Source organism: Hibiscus syriacus, unplaced genomic scaffold, assembly GCF_006381635.1.
Source record: "Hibiscus syriacus cultivar Baekdansim isolate YM2019G1 unplaced genomic scaffold, ASM638163v2 tig00111671_pilon, whole genome shotgun sequence".
Classification (NCBI taxonomy): Eukaryota; Viridiplantae; Streptophyta; class Magnoliopsida; order Malvales; family Malvaceae; genus Hibiscus; species Hibiscus syriacus.
In genome coordinates, this window is record NW_024063152.1 from 1,647,913 (window position 1) to 1,663,579 (window position 15,667).

General features: G+C 36.1%; 1 pseudogene; it reads left to right on the forward strand.

Annotated features, from left to right (window-relative positions):
• Positions 1-11,703: 11,703 nt before the first annotated feature.
• Positions 11,704-15,567, forward strand: LOC120167245 (annotated as a pseudogene).
• The last annotated feature ends 100 nt before the right edge of the window (positions 15,568-15,667 follow it).

Here is a 15,667-nt window from a genome sequence, read left to right on the forward strand (position 1 = left end):
ACTCAAGAATTCAATGGACAACAACAATCTTTTAACTATTGAGACCACTTGATTCACGTATAAAAATTAACTTGAATGAATAATATTGTTAAAAAAATTATTAGATCATTAATTTTTTTTAAAAAGTCACTTTAATAATTTATATATAATAAATGAGTAAATATCAATAATGCTACGAATCCACAAAAATCAACCTTTAAATTCATGTGTGTAACAATTTGACCTCTACCTCCGCATTGAGCTGCAATTCGACCCCTGACTTTAGCTTTAATGTGAAATTTGACCCCTAACCATTTTTAAAATAAATTTATCCATAATTAAATTTTGAAATATAAATCTCCAGTAATTTATACAAATTTTAATTTATAAATAAAAAAATAATCATTGTTTAAAAAAAATACATATCAAAGTCACAGTCGAGTGCTAAATTGCATCCAAAAGAGTTAGTGACCAAGCTGCCTATCAAAACTAAAGTTAAGGACCAAAAGGTACATTAACCCAAAAATAGATAAGGAATATGACGCCTGTGACATGGACATGCAGTCTTTTTGTTTTGATGGATTATTATTGCGTAATAATAACAACTTAAAGAAAATGTCTGTCCTTGTCCACGTCGTTATCGATCCTACGTGTCGATAAGTGTATCTGTTTAAAATAATTGTATTTCATGTTAAATTTTGGGTAATTTATTTGTTTAAAACAATATTTTATACACTAAGATTGAGAAAACCTATGTAGCTCCATTAAGCTTATCCTCTATCTTATGCCCACGGTACGAATAAGGGAAGATAACCTAATATAAGATTAAGAAAATATATTATTAGAAATTTGAACGCTATCTAAAATGTTATTTTTTAATATAAATATTAATATCGAACTCTACCTAAAATGTTATTTTTTCTATCAGAAATGTTAATATATGAAATATTCATTTTAAGTAGCCTAATTAATATTTTCGGTAGAAAAAATAACATTGTAAGTAGCGCTACATGAAATGTTAAAAAAATATTAACATTTCTGGTAATATCTTTCTTTAGCATTATATTAGACTGTTGTATAATAAAACTACCCTATGCGCATGGATGGATCAAATGGGATTAAAATAGTCATATTTTTTTATATTTTTATTGATAATTTAATTTTATAAATATTTTTTTATAATTTTATAAATTTTCACTTTAAAATTTTGGAATTTTACTTTTTTTTATAAAATTTTAATATATTTTTAAAAAAAAATCGTATTTTTAATATAAAATTTTATATTCACCTCTCGTTACGTGTTATTAAAGAGTTATTTTACGTTATCCCCGTACTTAAATTAGTTAACATCAAAGATTAAATTTACAAAATAAATTATTTTAAGTTGATAAAAGAGATAAAAAAAAGTATAGTCTATCAACCGATACGAGACTGGATTTGATGAATTTTAATATGATTCGATTTTATAAGATTTTTTTTAAAACAATTGAGTTTGGTTTTAGTCGATTTTTTTAAGGATAATGTTAAGTCTAATTTAGATCTAGGGTGAAAATTATTCAGCCCGACTTAACCTAGAAAATAATAAAATTATCTATTATATATTTACAGATAATTACAATTGTATAATTCTTTCTGTATATATTTTTTAATTATGTCCTTTATCACTTAATGGAAATATAATTATATATATATTAGATCGGATTAATCGAATACAAATTTTATCCTAAAATCATGTCCGTTAGAACCTCCATAAACCCGTATCGATTTAAGTGATAAGTGAATTAATTTTTTTTTAATTTTTTTGAATCGAATCGAGTTTTCTTCATTTTTAAATTGAGAAAATCGCCTCAGTGACCAAAAAAAAGTTATAATATACGATTTTAACCAACTTTTTTTGGATTTGCCAAAATGACCAACAAATTCGCAACGCGAAATAAAAATCGCAACGCGATCCCCAGAATCGCAAATCAGTTTCCAAAATCGCAACGCGATTCTTGAAAATCGCGATGCGATAGTACAAATTCGCATTGCGATTTTCCATAATCGCAACGCGAATATGAAAATCGCAACGCGAACACATAAATCGCAACGCGTATCCGTAAATCGCAACGTGTATCCGTAAATCGCAACGCGTATGGGTAAATCGCAATGCGTATCCGTATATCGCAACGCGTATCCGTAAATCGCAACGCGTATCCGTAAACCGCAACGTGTATCCGTAAATCGCAACGCGTATCCGTAAATCGCAATGCGTATCCGTAAATCGCAACGCGTATCCGTAAATCGCAACGATAATCCGTAAATCGCAACGCGTATCCGTAAATCGCAACGATAATCCGTAAATCGCAACGAGAATCTGTAAATCGCAACGATAATCCGTAAATCGCAACGAGAATCTGTAAATCACAACACTGAAATTTTGGGTATATAACACTGAAATCATAAACTAAATCCCTAAATCGCAACTCATTCCATCTCCATCTATCACTCTCTCCGGCGACATCCGTTCCTATATCCAACGACATCCTTCCCAATCCGGCAACAGGTTTTAGTTTCGCAGCTCGTCTGTTTAGTAAATTAATTTACAACCATGAAATCATCTAATGTTGATCATGTTTGGATAGATTTGTGTTTTGGAGGGTCATGGGATAATGTTCATGGTGTTTTACAATATGCCTTTACCCATGAATCTTCAACTAAAATTGTCTTTACAAAAGTTAACTTATGAAACTCTAATGCTACGTGTTTCAAATAAATTGAATTTAGAGCCCCTAAGTGGATTTAGGCTATCTTATCAGAGAAATGGTAAAGTTTATTTGTTAACCGACAATGAAGATGTTGAACGATTCATTGCTTACATTAGTGTTTCACAAGATGATGTTACATTGTATGTTGTTGAACCTAGAAGTAGTATTGTTGGGTCAGTAGCGGGTAGTAATCAACTAAGTTTTTCTCAAAACCCACAACCTTTCTCTAATCCAAATCCCAATCAACTTTCAGCACCAAATTCCGGTTTTCGTATTGACCAGTTAGACGATGATGAGCCAACAGAAAAAATTGTGAGTACTAGTCAGTATTCGAAATTTGGTCTTGGTCAATATCCGGACTTTGATATTGGTCAATACACGGATTTTGATGATGTTTCAGAAGAAGAAACAGACCATGCGTGTAATGATATTGATATTGGTCAATACCCGAATTTTGATGATGAAACAGCCGTTGCCGAAGAATGTAATGTTGATGATAATGAGGAGGAAGTTACGACTGTGAATGAACAATACTGGAAGCACAAATGGACATACTGGAAGGTTGTAAAAGCTTATCGGGAAGTGGATTTCAATAAGCATATAAATTGTTTAAGACGTGTTTTGCCTCAGTGTGCTCAAACACTAGAAGATGTCGGGTTTGAAAGATGGTCAAGAGTACATCAACTTGGAGCAAGATATGGTTTCATGACGTCTAATAGTGCAGAATCAATCAACGCTCTAAGTCGTCATTCCCGGAAATTACCCATTACTATGTTAATGGAGTTTTTTCGAGCCTCTATTCAACAGTGGTACTACAAGAAAAGAAACCATGCAGGTATTATTTCTTTGAATTCGTAACTTATCATATTTATATATTTTACTAAGTATTGTTTATTTAAATTTACAGGAACATTGGAACATCGTGTTACACCATGGACTGAAAAAAAGATAACGAAACGTGTTGTGAAGTCAACGTCATGGAGAGTTGAACCATGTTCAAACACTTTTTTTTCAAGTACTGGATAATAACTTAAATGGGCTAGTCGATCTAAATGCAAAGACGTGTAGTTGTATGAAATGGCAAACATCTGGTTATCCGTGTGGCCATGTTATAAAAGTTGCTCTTCATTTAAACCAAGATGATTCAAGCGCATACGCTATGGATTGCTACACTACAGAAGTTTATCGACAGACTTATGCCGAGATTGTCTACCCTATTCCACATCCTTCTGAGTGGGACATACCAGATGACTTACAAACAGTTTTGCCACCAGCCATGGACAGAAGGCTACCTGGCCGACCAAAAAGTCACGATCGTATACCGTCTAAGGGTGAAGAGAAGAAGAGATCGACATGTAGTCGGTGCAAGGAAAGTGGTCATACAAGGTTGACATGTGGATCACCAGTGCCATCAAAATCATCTTTTCCTCTACCAAAATATGGATCCTCATCAAAATCCAAAGCTCATATGGTGTCAAGCAAAAGGCAATCATCTTTAAAATCCCAATCACGATTGGCTTCACCTTTTGAGACTGTTAACTTAGGTGATTTTTAAATGCAAACGTTGTATTATGTGGATTTTATGTGAATGAACTCAGGCCAACCATTTTGACTTAACCAACTTTGTTATTCAGTTGTTATCACTATTAGGCATGCATTTGACTATCGCAACACGGAAAATACAATCGCAACGCGAAATGAAAATCCCAACATGAAAATCGCAATGCGGAAATGAAAATCGCAACGAGAGAATCGCAATGCGAAATGAAAATCGCAATGCGAAATGAAAATCGCAACGAGAGAATCGCAATGCGAAATGAAAATCGCAATGCGAAATGAAAATCGCAATGCGAAATGAAAATCGCAACGACAGAATCGCAATGCGAAATTAAAATCGCAATGCGAAATGAAAATCGCAACGAAAGAATCGCAATGCGAAATGAAAATCGCAACGAAAGAATCGCAATGCGAAATGAAAATCGCAATGCGAAATGAAAATCGCAACGAGATAATCGCAATGCGAAATTATAAACGCATTGCGATTTTCATTTCCGCATTGCGATTTCATTTCGCATTGCGATTCTCTCGTTGCGATTTTCATTTCGCATTGCGATTTTCATTTCGCATTGCGATAGTCATTTTTGCCTTCAACATAATGCAGATTGAAATCAACAAAATCAACCATTACATTTCAATCAATTAAACAAGCACAAATAAGAATTATGTTCGCATCAATTACACAAATCAACTTTTACAAATCATCTTTTACAAATCAATTAAACAATCAAAAAATAAGCAATAATTCTTATTTCCGATCATCTACTATTGAATCAACTTTTACAAATCAATTAAACAATCAAAAAACAATCAATTAAACTATTGAATCAACTTTTGCAGCTCGACATCATTTTCACGCAGTTCACTTCTGAGATTAACCTGCAGAAACCAAACATTTGTTCAAACAACACTTTCTACACATCTAAAACCTACAAACAGCAAATTATTGAATTCTAGTTACTTAACCAAACATTTTCAAACCAAAAGTATATAAACTTACCAATTGTTTATGGACATTTTTATAACGCGGAAGCAGGTAGGCAGCGTCTCGTATATATCGATTTAGCCATATAATGCCGAAACCACAAGCCTACTGCAGCTTTATCTCTATCGGTGGGAGGTAGATACTTGATGCTTCCCGTCGTCAAACGCTCCAACGCCAAGCATACGAGAGGACCACAATCTCCTCTGGCTCCGCTCGTTTGTTGTGGCGCGGTATCGTCTCTAATAACTGTAATATTGAGCTTCTTTGGCTTCTTGTTTCCAGAACGAGTCCAATAATTGATCGCATCCAAGAATTTAGCCAAATGAGAGCTCCATCCCTTAATAACATCTCTTAAATCAGCCAATGATATGTAATTTATCATGCTGTCATACACTATTGTCTTAAGGGATGGGAGCTGAAGCTCGACGAGAATCCAATGTTTACGTTCCAAAACAGGGATAAACACCTGCAATCATAAGTAATAATTCATTCATTTGCGCACTTATTTCATAAAACCTTTAAACTCAATCTAAAATAAATACTAACCTTATCGACCTCCCACCATGCAGGATAAAGTTTAGCTTGTCCATTGCCCAAATCAAATGATTCATCTCGTGCATTCTTCAAGTGAACGGCGTGAAAAGACGTCGGCATTATTGTATATCGTATATTTTTATTTTTCTTAAGTTTTCTTATTATTAGAAGACGTGTCACCCACGCATCGATATGTTGTTTTACAAAAAAAGACATATATTAGTGACTTACATAAATTTAAAAAAAAAATTAATCAAATTGAAATATAAGAAAAATATAAGACTTACCCCCCCATCGAAATAGCCATTGTCTTCGACCCCTAATAATACGCCCCACCAAGGCCGTTCAAGCAACAAAAAGATATCATCGGTGAGCTTGCATATGTCAGTGAAACACCCCTTGCTCCGCTCATGTAGATAAAAATCAACTGCGGTCTTAGCCCAAAGGGTGTTATCCAAAATTGTGTCCGGTAGTTGTTCCCTCTCCTCTTCAGATGCCGGTATGGTACTGGCCGGTAACTCATACGAGAGCCAACTTGAATCCATCATGTCCGGCACGTCAGAGGGTTTCTCAAGAAGCCTACATATGACGCCATGTGAATCGGGCTCTTGAATGGTGGGAGGGACCTCTTCAATGATGACAGTGGCCTCTTGAACGGTGGGAGGGGACTCTCGAGGAATGATATGGGGGGCCTCTTCAACGATAGGAGTGGACTCTTGAGGGATGACAGGCGAGTCGGGCTTCTTCTTGCGGTGTCTTCGCACTATTGGGGTGTACGGAGACTTAATAGCACGTGCACGCTGTCTGATGCGTGAACTCCGTCGTGCAAGCATAACCCGACGTAAAGCATCCACTCTATCGGGCCGCTAAATAATTAAATACAAAAATCAGTAAATAAACAGACATGATATTTAAACAGTGAAAACAAAGACAAATATGTTTCAAACTTGCATTGTATTCACCCAAGTCATTATTCTATCATAGTTCACAAAATGCATCAGATAACAAAGAAAAATATGTTTCAAACTAATACCCTGAAGTTAGTATTGTCTTTGTTTTGTCTATTGGTTGAAGTAATGCAATCCATTCAAGTTTCAATTTGCAGAAGAAGAAATAGTTTACTTTCGCAACACGAAACTTAAAATCGCAACGCGAAACCAAAATCGCAACGCGAAATGAAAATCGCAACGACAGAATCGCAATGCGAAATGAAAATCGCAACGAAAGAATCGCAACGCGAAATGAAAATCGCAATGCGATTTTGGTTTCGCGTTGCGATCTTGTCGTTGCGATTTTGGTTTCGCGTTGCGATTCTGTCGTTGCGATTTTCATTTCGCGTTGCGATTTTGGTTTCGCGTTGCGATTTTAAGTTTCGTGTTGCGAAAGTAAACTATTTCTTCTTCTGCAAATTGAAACTTTCAACCAAAAGACAAAACAAAGACAAATACTATTTCACAGTGTTAAAGAATACACAGTTTAGCAGAATTGGCAGCAACCGAACAAATTTACTTTCAACCAAAAGACAAAACAAAGACAAATACTATTTCACAGTGTTAAAGAATACACAGTTTAGCAGAATTGGCAGCAACCGAACAAATTTACTTTCAACCAAAAGACAAAACAAAGACAAATACTATTTCACAGTGTTAAAGAATACACAGTTTAGCAGAATTGGCAGCAACCGAACAAATTTACTTTCAACCAAAAGACAAAACAAAGACAAATATATTTCACAGTGTTAAAGAATACACAGTTTAGCAGAATTGGCAGCAACCGAACAAATTTACTTTCAACCAAAAGACAAAACAAAGACAAATACTATTTCACAGTGTTAAAGAATACACAGTTTAGCAGAATTGGCAGCAACCGAATAAATTTACTAAGCAATCTAAGTGAAATGGCTAATCTAAGTGAAATTACGAGTAAATTTATCATTAAGTTAAATATGGAAAATCTTAAACTTACCTCGTTGCGTAGAGTATGAACCTCATTCTGCAACGATACTATCATCTCACGTAGAGCGGCAACCTCACCACGTAAAGTTGACACCTCCACACGCCATGCACCATCGTTATCGCGTAGAGTACCGATCTCCTCACGCAAGGCATTGACCTCATCACGTAACTCCCTTGACTCATCCCGTTGAGGTGGAGGTGGAGAACAGGGAGATAGGAGTCGTGGCATCTTTGCCGGTCGCCTATCATGAGGTGATGGTGGAGAAGAGGCTCGATGATGTGACGGGATAGGTGATGGCTCTCGTTCTAGAGGTGTATAGTCGGTTCGATCGGGTGATGGCTCTAGGTGAGGTGATGGCTCTCGAATTGGAGGAAGTGGATGCTGCTCATCATCCGTGCCATCAAAAAAATTCTGACTAGCTTGCCACCAATCAGTGGCAAGCTCTTCCTCCGTGGGTGTCAGTCTTTGTAATGGAATGTTGGCCTCCTAAAATATAAAAACTCAAACAAAGTTAAACGTCTACTATTAATAACTTGTTTATATATTATATGAAAGTATTTGTGTTAACTTACATTATTTATTGTGGCATATGGTATTAAGTCTTCCCAATCCAACAGAGTTTTCCTCTTCCAGGAAATAGCCCTGGGAATATCATTTGACGTTTTTATTGCATATGTACGCATGCTGGGGAAAGCCTCGAATATCCAAATCTACAAACAATATAATAACAAAATTAGTAATTGTTAAATAATTAATTATAATTTTAGAAACATTATATAGAAATTCTTACCTTAAAGGCCCAAACAAAGCCTGACAAAGTGTATTTGGACCCATCGCCCCGCAAACTTTTGCGGTCATCAAAGGCAGACGACAACTTAGTCCAGGTAGCTTTCCATATATACGAACCCCACGGAAACAGATTCCATGCATTCAGGTCCTCTACCAATATTATTAGCTCCCGATGAATAGGTTGTCTGGCCTCTCTGCCTAAAAAGCCGGCATACACAAGTAGTAGAAGGCATACTCGGACAACATCGACGTCTTCCATCCGAGTGAAACCAGCTTTCTTATTAAATAATTTCTTCAGGTCGTCAACATGTAGGTTCGGCTTCTCCATTGACTCATCCGGAAAAACCCGGGATAACCATGATGGGCGGGCGATATGACGAGTGTACCGGCCTACATCATCGTGTCCGAATCGTAGACCAGTGATTAAGCAGAACTCCTTCCGCCCAAAGCAAGTATACGCTGGTGGAAAATGAAACCATATCTCTTCCTCACCACGTTGTATACTGTCGGGTAGATTTGATGTCATGGTCAAATTAGCATCTCCACCCGGATGCTGTACTCTCAGCCATGGCCCGAAGCAGGTTTCCTCAAACAATTGTCTTTGAGCAGGTGAAAGCTTCTTTGCAATTGTAGTGGCCAGGCTGACTTTATTTCTCAAGGTCAATTGAGCCGAAAAAAATTTCTACAAAAACAATAAACATACCAAGTTAGATATACCAAAAACTACACTGTGAAGATATACCAAAAACAATAAACATAAAAAGTAGTAGTTTATTCTTGAAACTAAAATTTGCAACACTGTTTTGTCTTTTGGTTGAAATGAAAATCGCAACGAGAGAATCGCAACGCGAGATGACAATCGCAACGAGAGAATCGCAACGCGAAATGAAAATCGCAACGAGAGAATCGCAACGCGAAATGAAAATCGCAATGCGATTTTGGTTTCGCGTTGCGATTCTCTCGTTGCGATTTTCATTTCGCGTTGCGATTCTCTCGTTGCGACAGTCATTCTCTCGTTGCGATTTTCATTTATCTCGTTGCGACTCTTCTGCAAATTGAAACTTGAATGGATTGCATTACTTCAACCAAAAGACAGAACAAAGACAAGACAAATACTAACTTGAAAATCGCAACGAGAGAATAGCAACGCGAAATGAAAATCGCAACGACAGAATCGTAACGCGAAATGAAATCTAAGTGAAATGGTTAATCTATTATTGAAATGACCAGTAAACTTATCATCAGTTTCAATATGAAAAATCTATAATAATGCAAACATTTCAAAATAAAAATAATTAAAAAAACTAACCCTCAGAGGTTGATTTTCCATTTCTGAATATTGTGAGGGATTTCTGACCGTGAATGGTTGTGAGGGATTTCGCCGGAGATGGGGACGGAAATCTTCGGAGATGGGGACGGATTTCTTCGCCGTAGAGAGTGAGAGATGGAGATGGGACTGAGTTGTGATTTTAGGTTTTAGGTTATGAGTTGCGATTACGGGATTTTGTCTTAATATTCTTTTTGTAATTTGAAAATAAAATACGCGTAGCGATTATAATGGCGCTTTAAATATCGCGTTGCGATTTACGGATACGCGTTGCGATTTTATGTATTATCGTTGCGATTTACGGATACGCGTTGCGATATACGGATACGCATTGCGATTTACCCATACGCGTTGCGATTTACGGATACACGTTGCAATTTACGGATACGCGTTGCGATTTATGTGTTCGCGTTGCGATTTTCATATTCGCGTTGCGATTATGGAAAATCGCAATGCGAATTTGTACTATCGCATCGCGATTTTCAAGAATCGCGTTGCGATTTTGGAAACTGATTTGCGATTCTGGGGATCGCGTTGCGATTTTTATTTCGCGTTGCGATTTTGTTGGTCATTTTGACAAATCCAAAAAAAGTTGGTTAAAATCGTATATTATAACTTTTTTTTGGTACTGAGGCGATTTTCTCTTTTAAATTTTATTCTTACATAGGGTCCAACACATATGGTATTTATTGATCCAAGTGGGCCCCACAATTATCCTGCCCTGCAGCACTAGCACACTGCCCATCATTTGGCTCCATGCCTATTGCCTTGCCATTTGCCCCTCTGCCTATGTGAGCCTTTTAATATAAATTGTGAGTAAAATATTAGGGGAAACATTTATCAATGTAATATAAATAATTTTTCAAAAATAGTATATTATATAAATAAAAATGTGTGTAAAATAAGTACTTAATTATTCTTATTCATTTTATTAATTATCCGTTAATTTAATAAGATAATATAATATATTTTTAAATAACATATTTTACCATTGCGAATATAGTAAACTGAATTTATTTCCTCTATTTAATCTTTCTTTATAATATTTAAATCGAATAAATCTATTAATATATTATATATTAAAAAATATATTTTTATTATATTAATTAATGAGGCAGAAAAAAGAAAATTAAACAATCATCCCCCAACATATTGTAATGGTCTAGACTAGATTTAAATATATTTAATATTAAAGGGGCACAAGCACCCAATTTCATTGGATAATATATAATAACAGCGTGGATACCAACGAAGGGATAGGATAACATTAATAATTTTATATACATTGTCCTATATAAATTAATAAAATATATATATATATATATACATTTCTTCATCTATATATTATTATAACTCAATTAAGTATATTGTAAAAAACTTAAATTACTCGATCAATTTTATGGTGAAATGATAAAAAACAGAGTTCAATCAAATTTGATTATAGTAAATGGGACAGATAGATCGTGAATTATTTAAGATCAGTTTGATTAAAGGTTGGTTAATTATTGAATTGAATGGATTCGACTCGAACTCAAATTCATGATATCGTAATATAATTTTTAATATAATATAAAAATTATATTACAACGTTTTTAAAGTTATCATGACACCGCAAATAATATCTTTAATATAAATATAATCAATATTAAGAACTAAATCAAATCGTAACATCCTCGACCACACACAGCCATCGTAATTTAGTACTATGGTCTATGAGTACATGCCACCTACTCGTAAACTTGGTACTAACACTGTAGCGACAACCATGATTTGATGCACCAGTAAAACATCTTTTGACAGCTTCTGGGTTTCTCTTTGTTCGAGCTTTTAAGGGTTGTGCTTTCCTCAAAGATTTGATTCTCTCTCTCTTTCTCTCTTTCAAATTTATTTTTGTAGTGGATTTCTGGGTCAGGCTAATTTGTCTTGAATCCTTGATTAGTTTCAATCATGTATGTTTCCTTTTGGGTTCTTTGAACCAAGGAGTTGAAACTAATGATAAGAAGCAGTGGCAATGGCTAAGGCTAACTGCTTGAATCTGGGTTTTTTCCTAAGAAAATAGGTTTTTTTTTTCCAACTTTTCATCATGCCTTTGTATGAGCTATATCGGATGGCTAGGGGGAAACTTGATTCATCTCAAGACAAGAACCCTTCAAGCTCCACTGATTTGTCTTCTGTGTAAGTTTCAGATTTAATATATGGTTCATCTTATGTGTTTTAAACATTGGATTTCATTTGTTACATGTTGTTCGATCACGTATGTGTTGTTGTTGAGTGCAGAGCTGAGAATGACATTGTTGAATTGGTATGGGAAAGTGGTCAAGTTTCAATGCAGGGTCAGTCTAGTAGAGCTAGAAAGATGATTCCTTGCAGTGATAAAGATATAGGAAATGGAGGGAGTTTTACAAGAATGGGAAAATTTGGGGTGGTGGACTCTGTATTGAGTGATGTTCCGATGTCGGTGCCGACTCATGGTGCCGATGATGAAGTGGTGCCTTGGCTGAAGTACCCTGAGGTTCAATCTTTACATGATGAATGTTCTGGTTTATTGGCTGAACTATCAGGGCTCGCTTCAAATGCGATTCCAACTAATAGTAACTTAGCATCATTTGATAGAAGACGCCAATCCGTCAGAGATTCGTTTACTGTTTCTCCAAATGATGCATTGGATTTCGAACAAGGAAAGCCGTCGAAGGTTCCTAAACCCGCCGGTGATGAAGCTAGGCCTAGATGTGGTACCAGCCAGCCGTCACAGCCACGCCAAGTGACTTCTCCATATTTTAGATCAAGAAATTCGGAGAGTATTGGTAATAACCTAAGCCATACCTTCACCAACCGTGCCATTTGCAGAGATTCAATGGGAGCTCAACCATCAGATGATCTTTGCCTGGCATAAGGTGCAGAAACAAGATCCTGTCGCACCTTGTAGTAATACTGTCTTGATGAATTTTTCCCATTTCTCACGTCCTGCTGCTCTTGTAAAAACTAGTCTTAAGAGCATAGGTGCTATGGCTAGGATTGAGAAGAATGGAAGTAAGGAAAAGGGGATTGGCGACGGTGTTAGCGACCGAGTTGATTCCACGTTCATTGATTCGAATATTGAGCTACAGAAGGAAGAAATTTCCATTGCCATTCTACAATGGTGCCAATGAAGACTGATATAAAAGAATCTAAAGCTAAGTCTCTACATAACCAGGTGACGAAATTTCTGATAAAGTATTGGTGAAAATGCTTCTAAACACCTGCCACATAGTGATAAGGCTGTAGAGTCTGTGCATGCTGCTTCCTCTGTTTGCCGTGGAAATAGTGTTGAAAGAGCATCTGATGATCCATTATTACACAATTTGAAGAGAAAAAATCGTGACGATGATGAGTTTGAATGTCCTAGTGAAGTAAGTTATAGAATATAATTTTTTTCGTGTTGCTGTGCTTTGAACTAATTTTTTTTCCTTTTCTGATAAAACCAAGTAAAACTTACATGTGTAGGATGCTGAAGAAGAATCTGTGTGTGTGAAAAAAGCAATTCCTGCTCAAGGTGGTAAGGGGTCTAAGAGAAGTCGAGCAGCAGAAGTGCATAATTTATCTGAAAGGGTGAGGAAGTGCATTCGATTAGTTCGATAATTCCAAAAATTTGTCCTTCATATGGCTGTCTGAATTGTAAGATCTTGACTTTCACAAACAGAAGCGAAGGGATAGGATAAATGAGAAGATGCATGCCTTACAGGAGCTCATACCAAACTGCAACAAGGTTGGTAATTCATATTACTTTTTCTTTTTTGAATTTTTTAACTAAATCAAAAGAGTTTTCTTGGAAACAGATGCAATTCTGGAAATAGATCATTGAGCTTAGGCGTATCCTTGCTTATTGTATTCGTAATTTAAAACATATAGCTTATTCATGCTTCTTACCTTCGACTGCAATCATAGTTAAATTCATCAGACATGGTTAAACACTTGAATGGATTTGTGATTGAACCAAGAACATACCAACAAAGAATTGATAGCTTTTGTATTTTAAAGCTGTTGACTTTTTGCATTTTGGCATTACAAGGTGGACAAAGCTTCGATGCTTGATGAAGCAATTGAGTATCTTAAAACACTCCAACTACGGGTGCAGGTAAGATCTCTGTCTTTTTTCTTCCAAATCATAACTGTTACTCTTCCTTTTAGTATATATTTGAGTGTTGATTCTTTGAAGGGTAATTGGAATAAGTTTATTTGATCAACTACCGATCTTACGCAGATTATGTCTATGCGGGCTGGCTTGTATATGCCACCAATGATGTTTCCAACTGGAATGCAACACATGCTTGCAGCTCATATGGCACATTTTTCATCCATGAGTGTTGGAATGGGTGTAGGTATGGGTTTCGGGATGCCATTTCCTCAAACGAATACTGCAGCTTCTGCTTGCCCTATGGTTCATGCGTCTCCAACCCCTGGAGCACCTTTTTCTGACCTCTACCCTGGCCCACATCCGTCCAGCACCACTACACGCCATGAGATGACAGGATCTAACCTCCAGCCATATGGGGTTCATGGTCAAGGACTTCCGATGTCGATGCCAGGTGCACCTTTGATTCCTATTCCAACTCAGAATATCAACTCACAAGTGACAGAGAACACTAACATCAATAGCTCCGTGAATCAGACATCTACTCAGGTTAGGAAAATTTTCTTGTTCCTGTTCAAGTCAATGAAAAAAAAAGAATTTCTAGTATTCGCTAAGGCGGGGTTTTGTTGCCATCAGGAGAAGTTTGCCTTCAGGTTTTTTATCGAGGCAAAAGACGAAGCTATTGCACATGGTATAGCAGCATATTTTCGATGACTAAATAAAAAACCTGACCAAATTTTCTTGTTAGGTTAGATTAAAGAAATCATTTTCCTTTTCATCAATGAAAAAGCTAAATACTTCTTAGTTCTTATAAAGCAGGAGTTGAAATATATACATACAAACATGCAAAAACACACATTTATTGTTTACCTTTTGCTATATTCTATATGACACATATGGATGGCAGAAAAAGGGAGTCCGATTCTATTAATTTGTCACTCATCTGAACATTTTGCAATTCTTTTTATGGATTTGCATCTTGTCTGCCTCAATTTAATCAAATTTGTTATTTTTTGCGATGCCAGTGCCGAACAACAAATGAAAGCTTCGAACAGCCAGCTGAAGTGCACAAGAATAGTCAAGCCTCGGAAATCGCCGGTAGTGTTCCTTTTAGATCAACCGATGGAGATGAGAAGTTACCTGATAGGTCATAGTACTTTTGATTGTATATAAGAATCGTGTTTTATCAAAGTGTAGGTTAGAATTGTTAGCTTTTCGACCTGAGGATAGGAATCCATTTTGCTTCATATGGAGACTGAAGCTTTTTTTTTTGTGTGTGTGTGTGTGTGTGAGAGGGGGACTGGATTTGACCTCTATGATGATGATGGTCAACTGAATACTAATTTCGGGGAAATACAGTTGTATTTTGCACAGATTTAGACATGCCGAGGAGTTTTGAAATCTTTGCTTGCATTTGTAAATTCATTTATTAAGGTCCATCATCCATGCTAATGATGCTGGTCTGTCTAAGAGATAAATACCTCAATAGTATGTATCCGAGTGTTTGTTTAGGCCAACCTCTGGCTCTGGTTTATTGATTCTTCGAATTGATGAAATGGTTATTATTTTCTGTCACATGCACACAGAAACATGTGTGTGTGTTTATGTCCCTCATCAACAACTTGTAAGCTGTTGCTTAGATTCCTCTGTTTGAACAGAAGCAGGAGCTTCCTGTGTTTGTG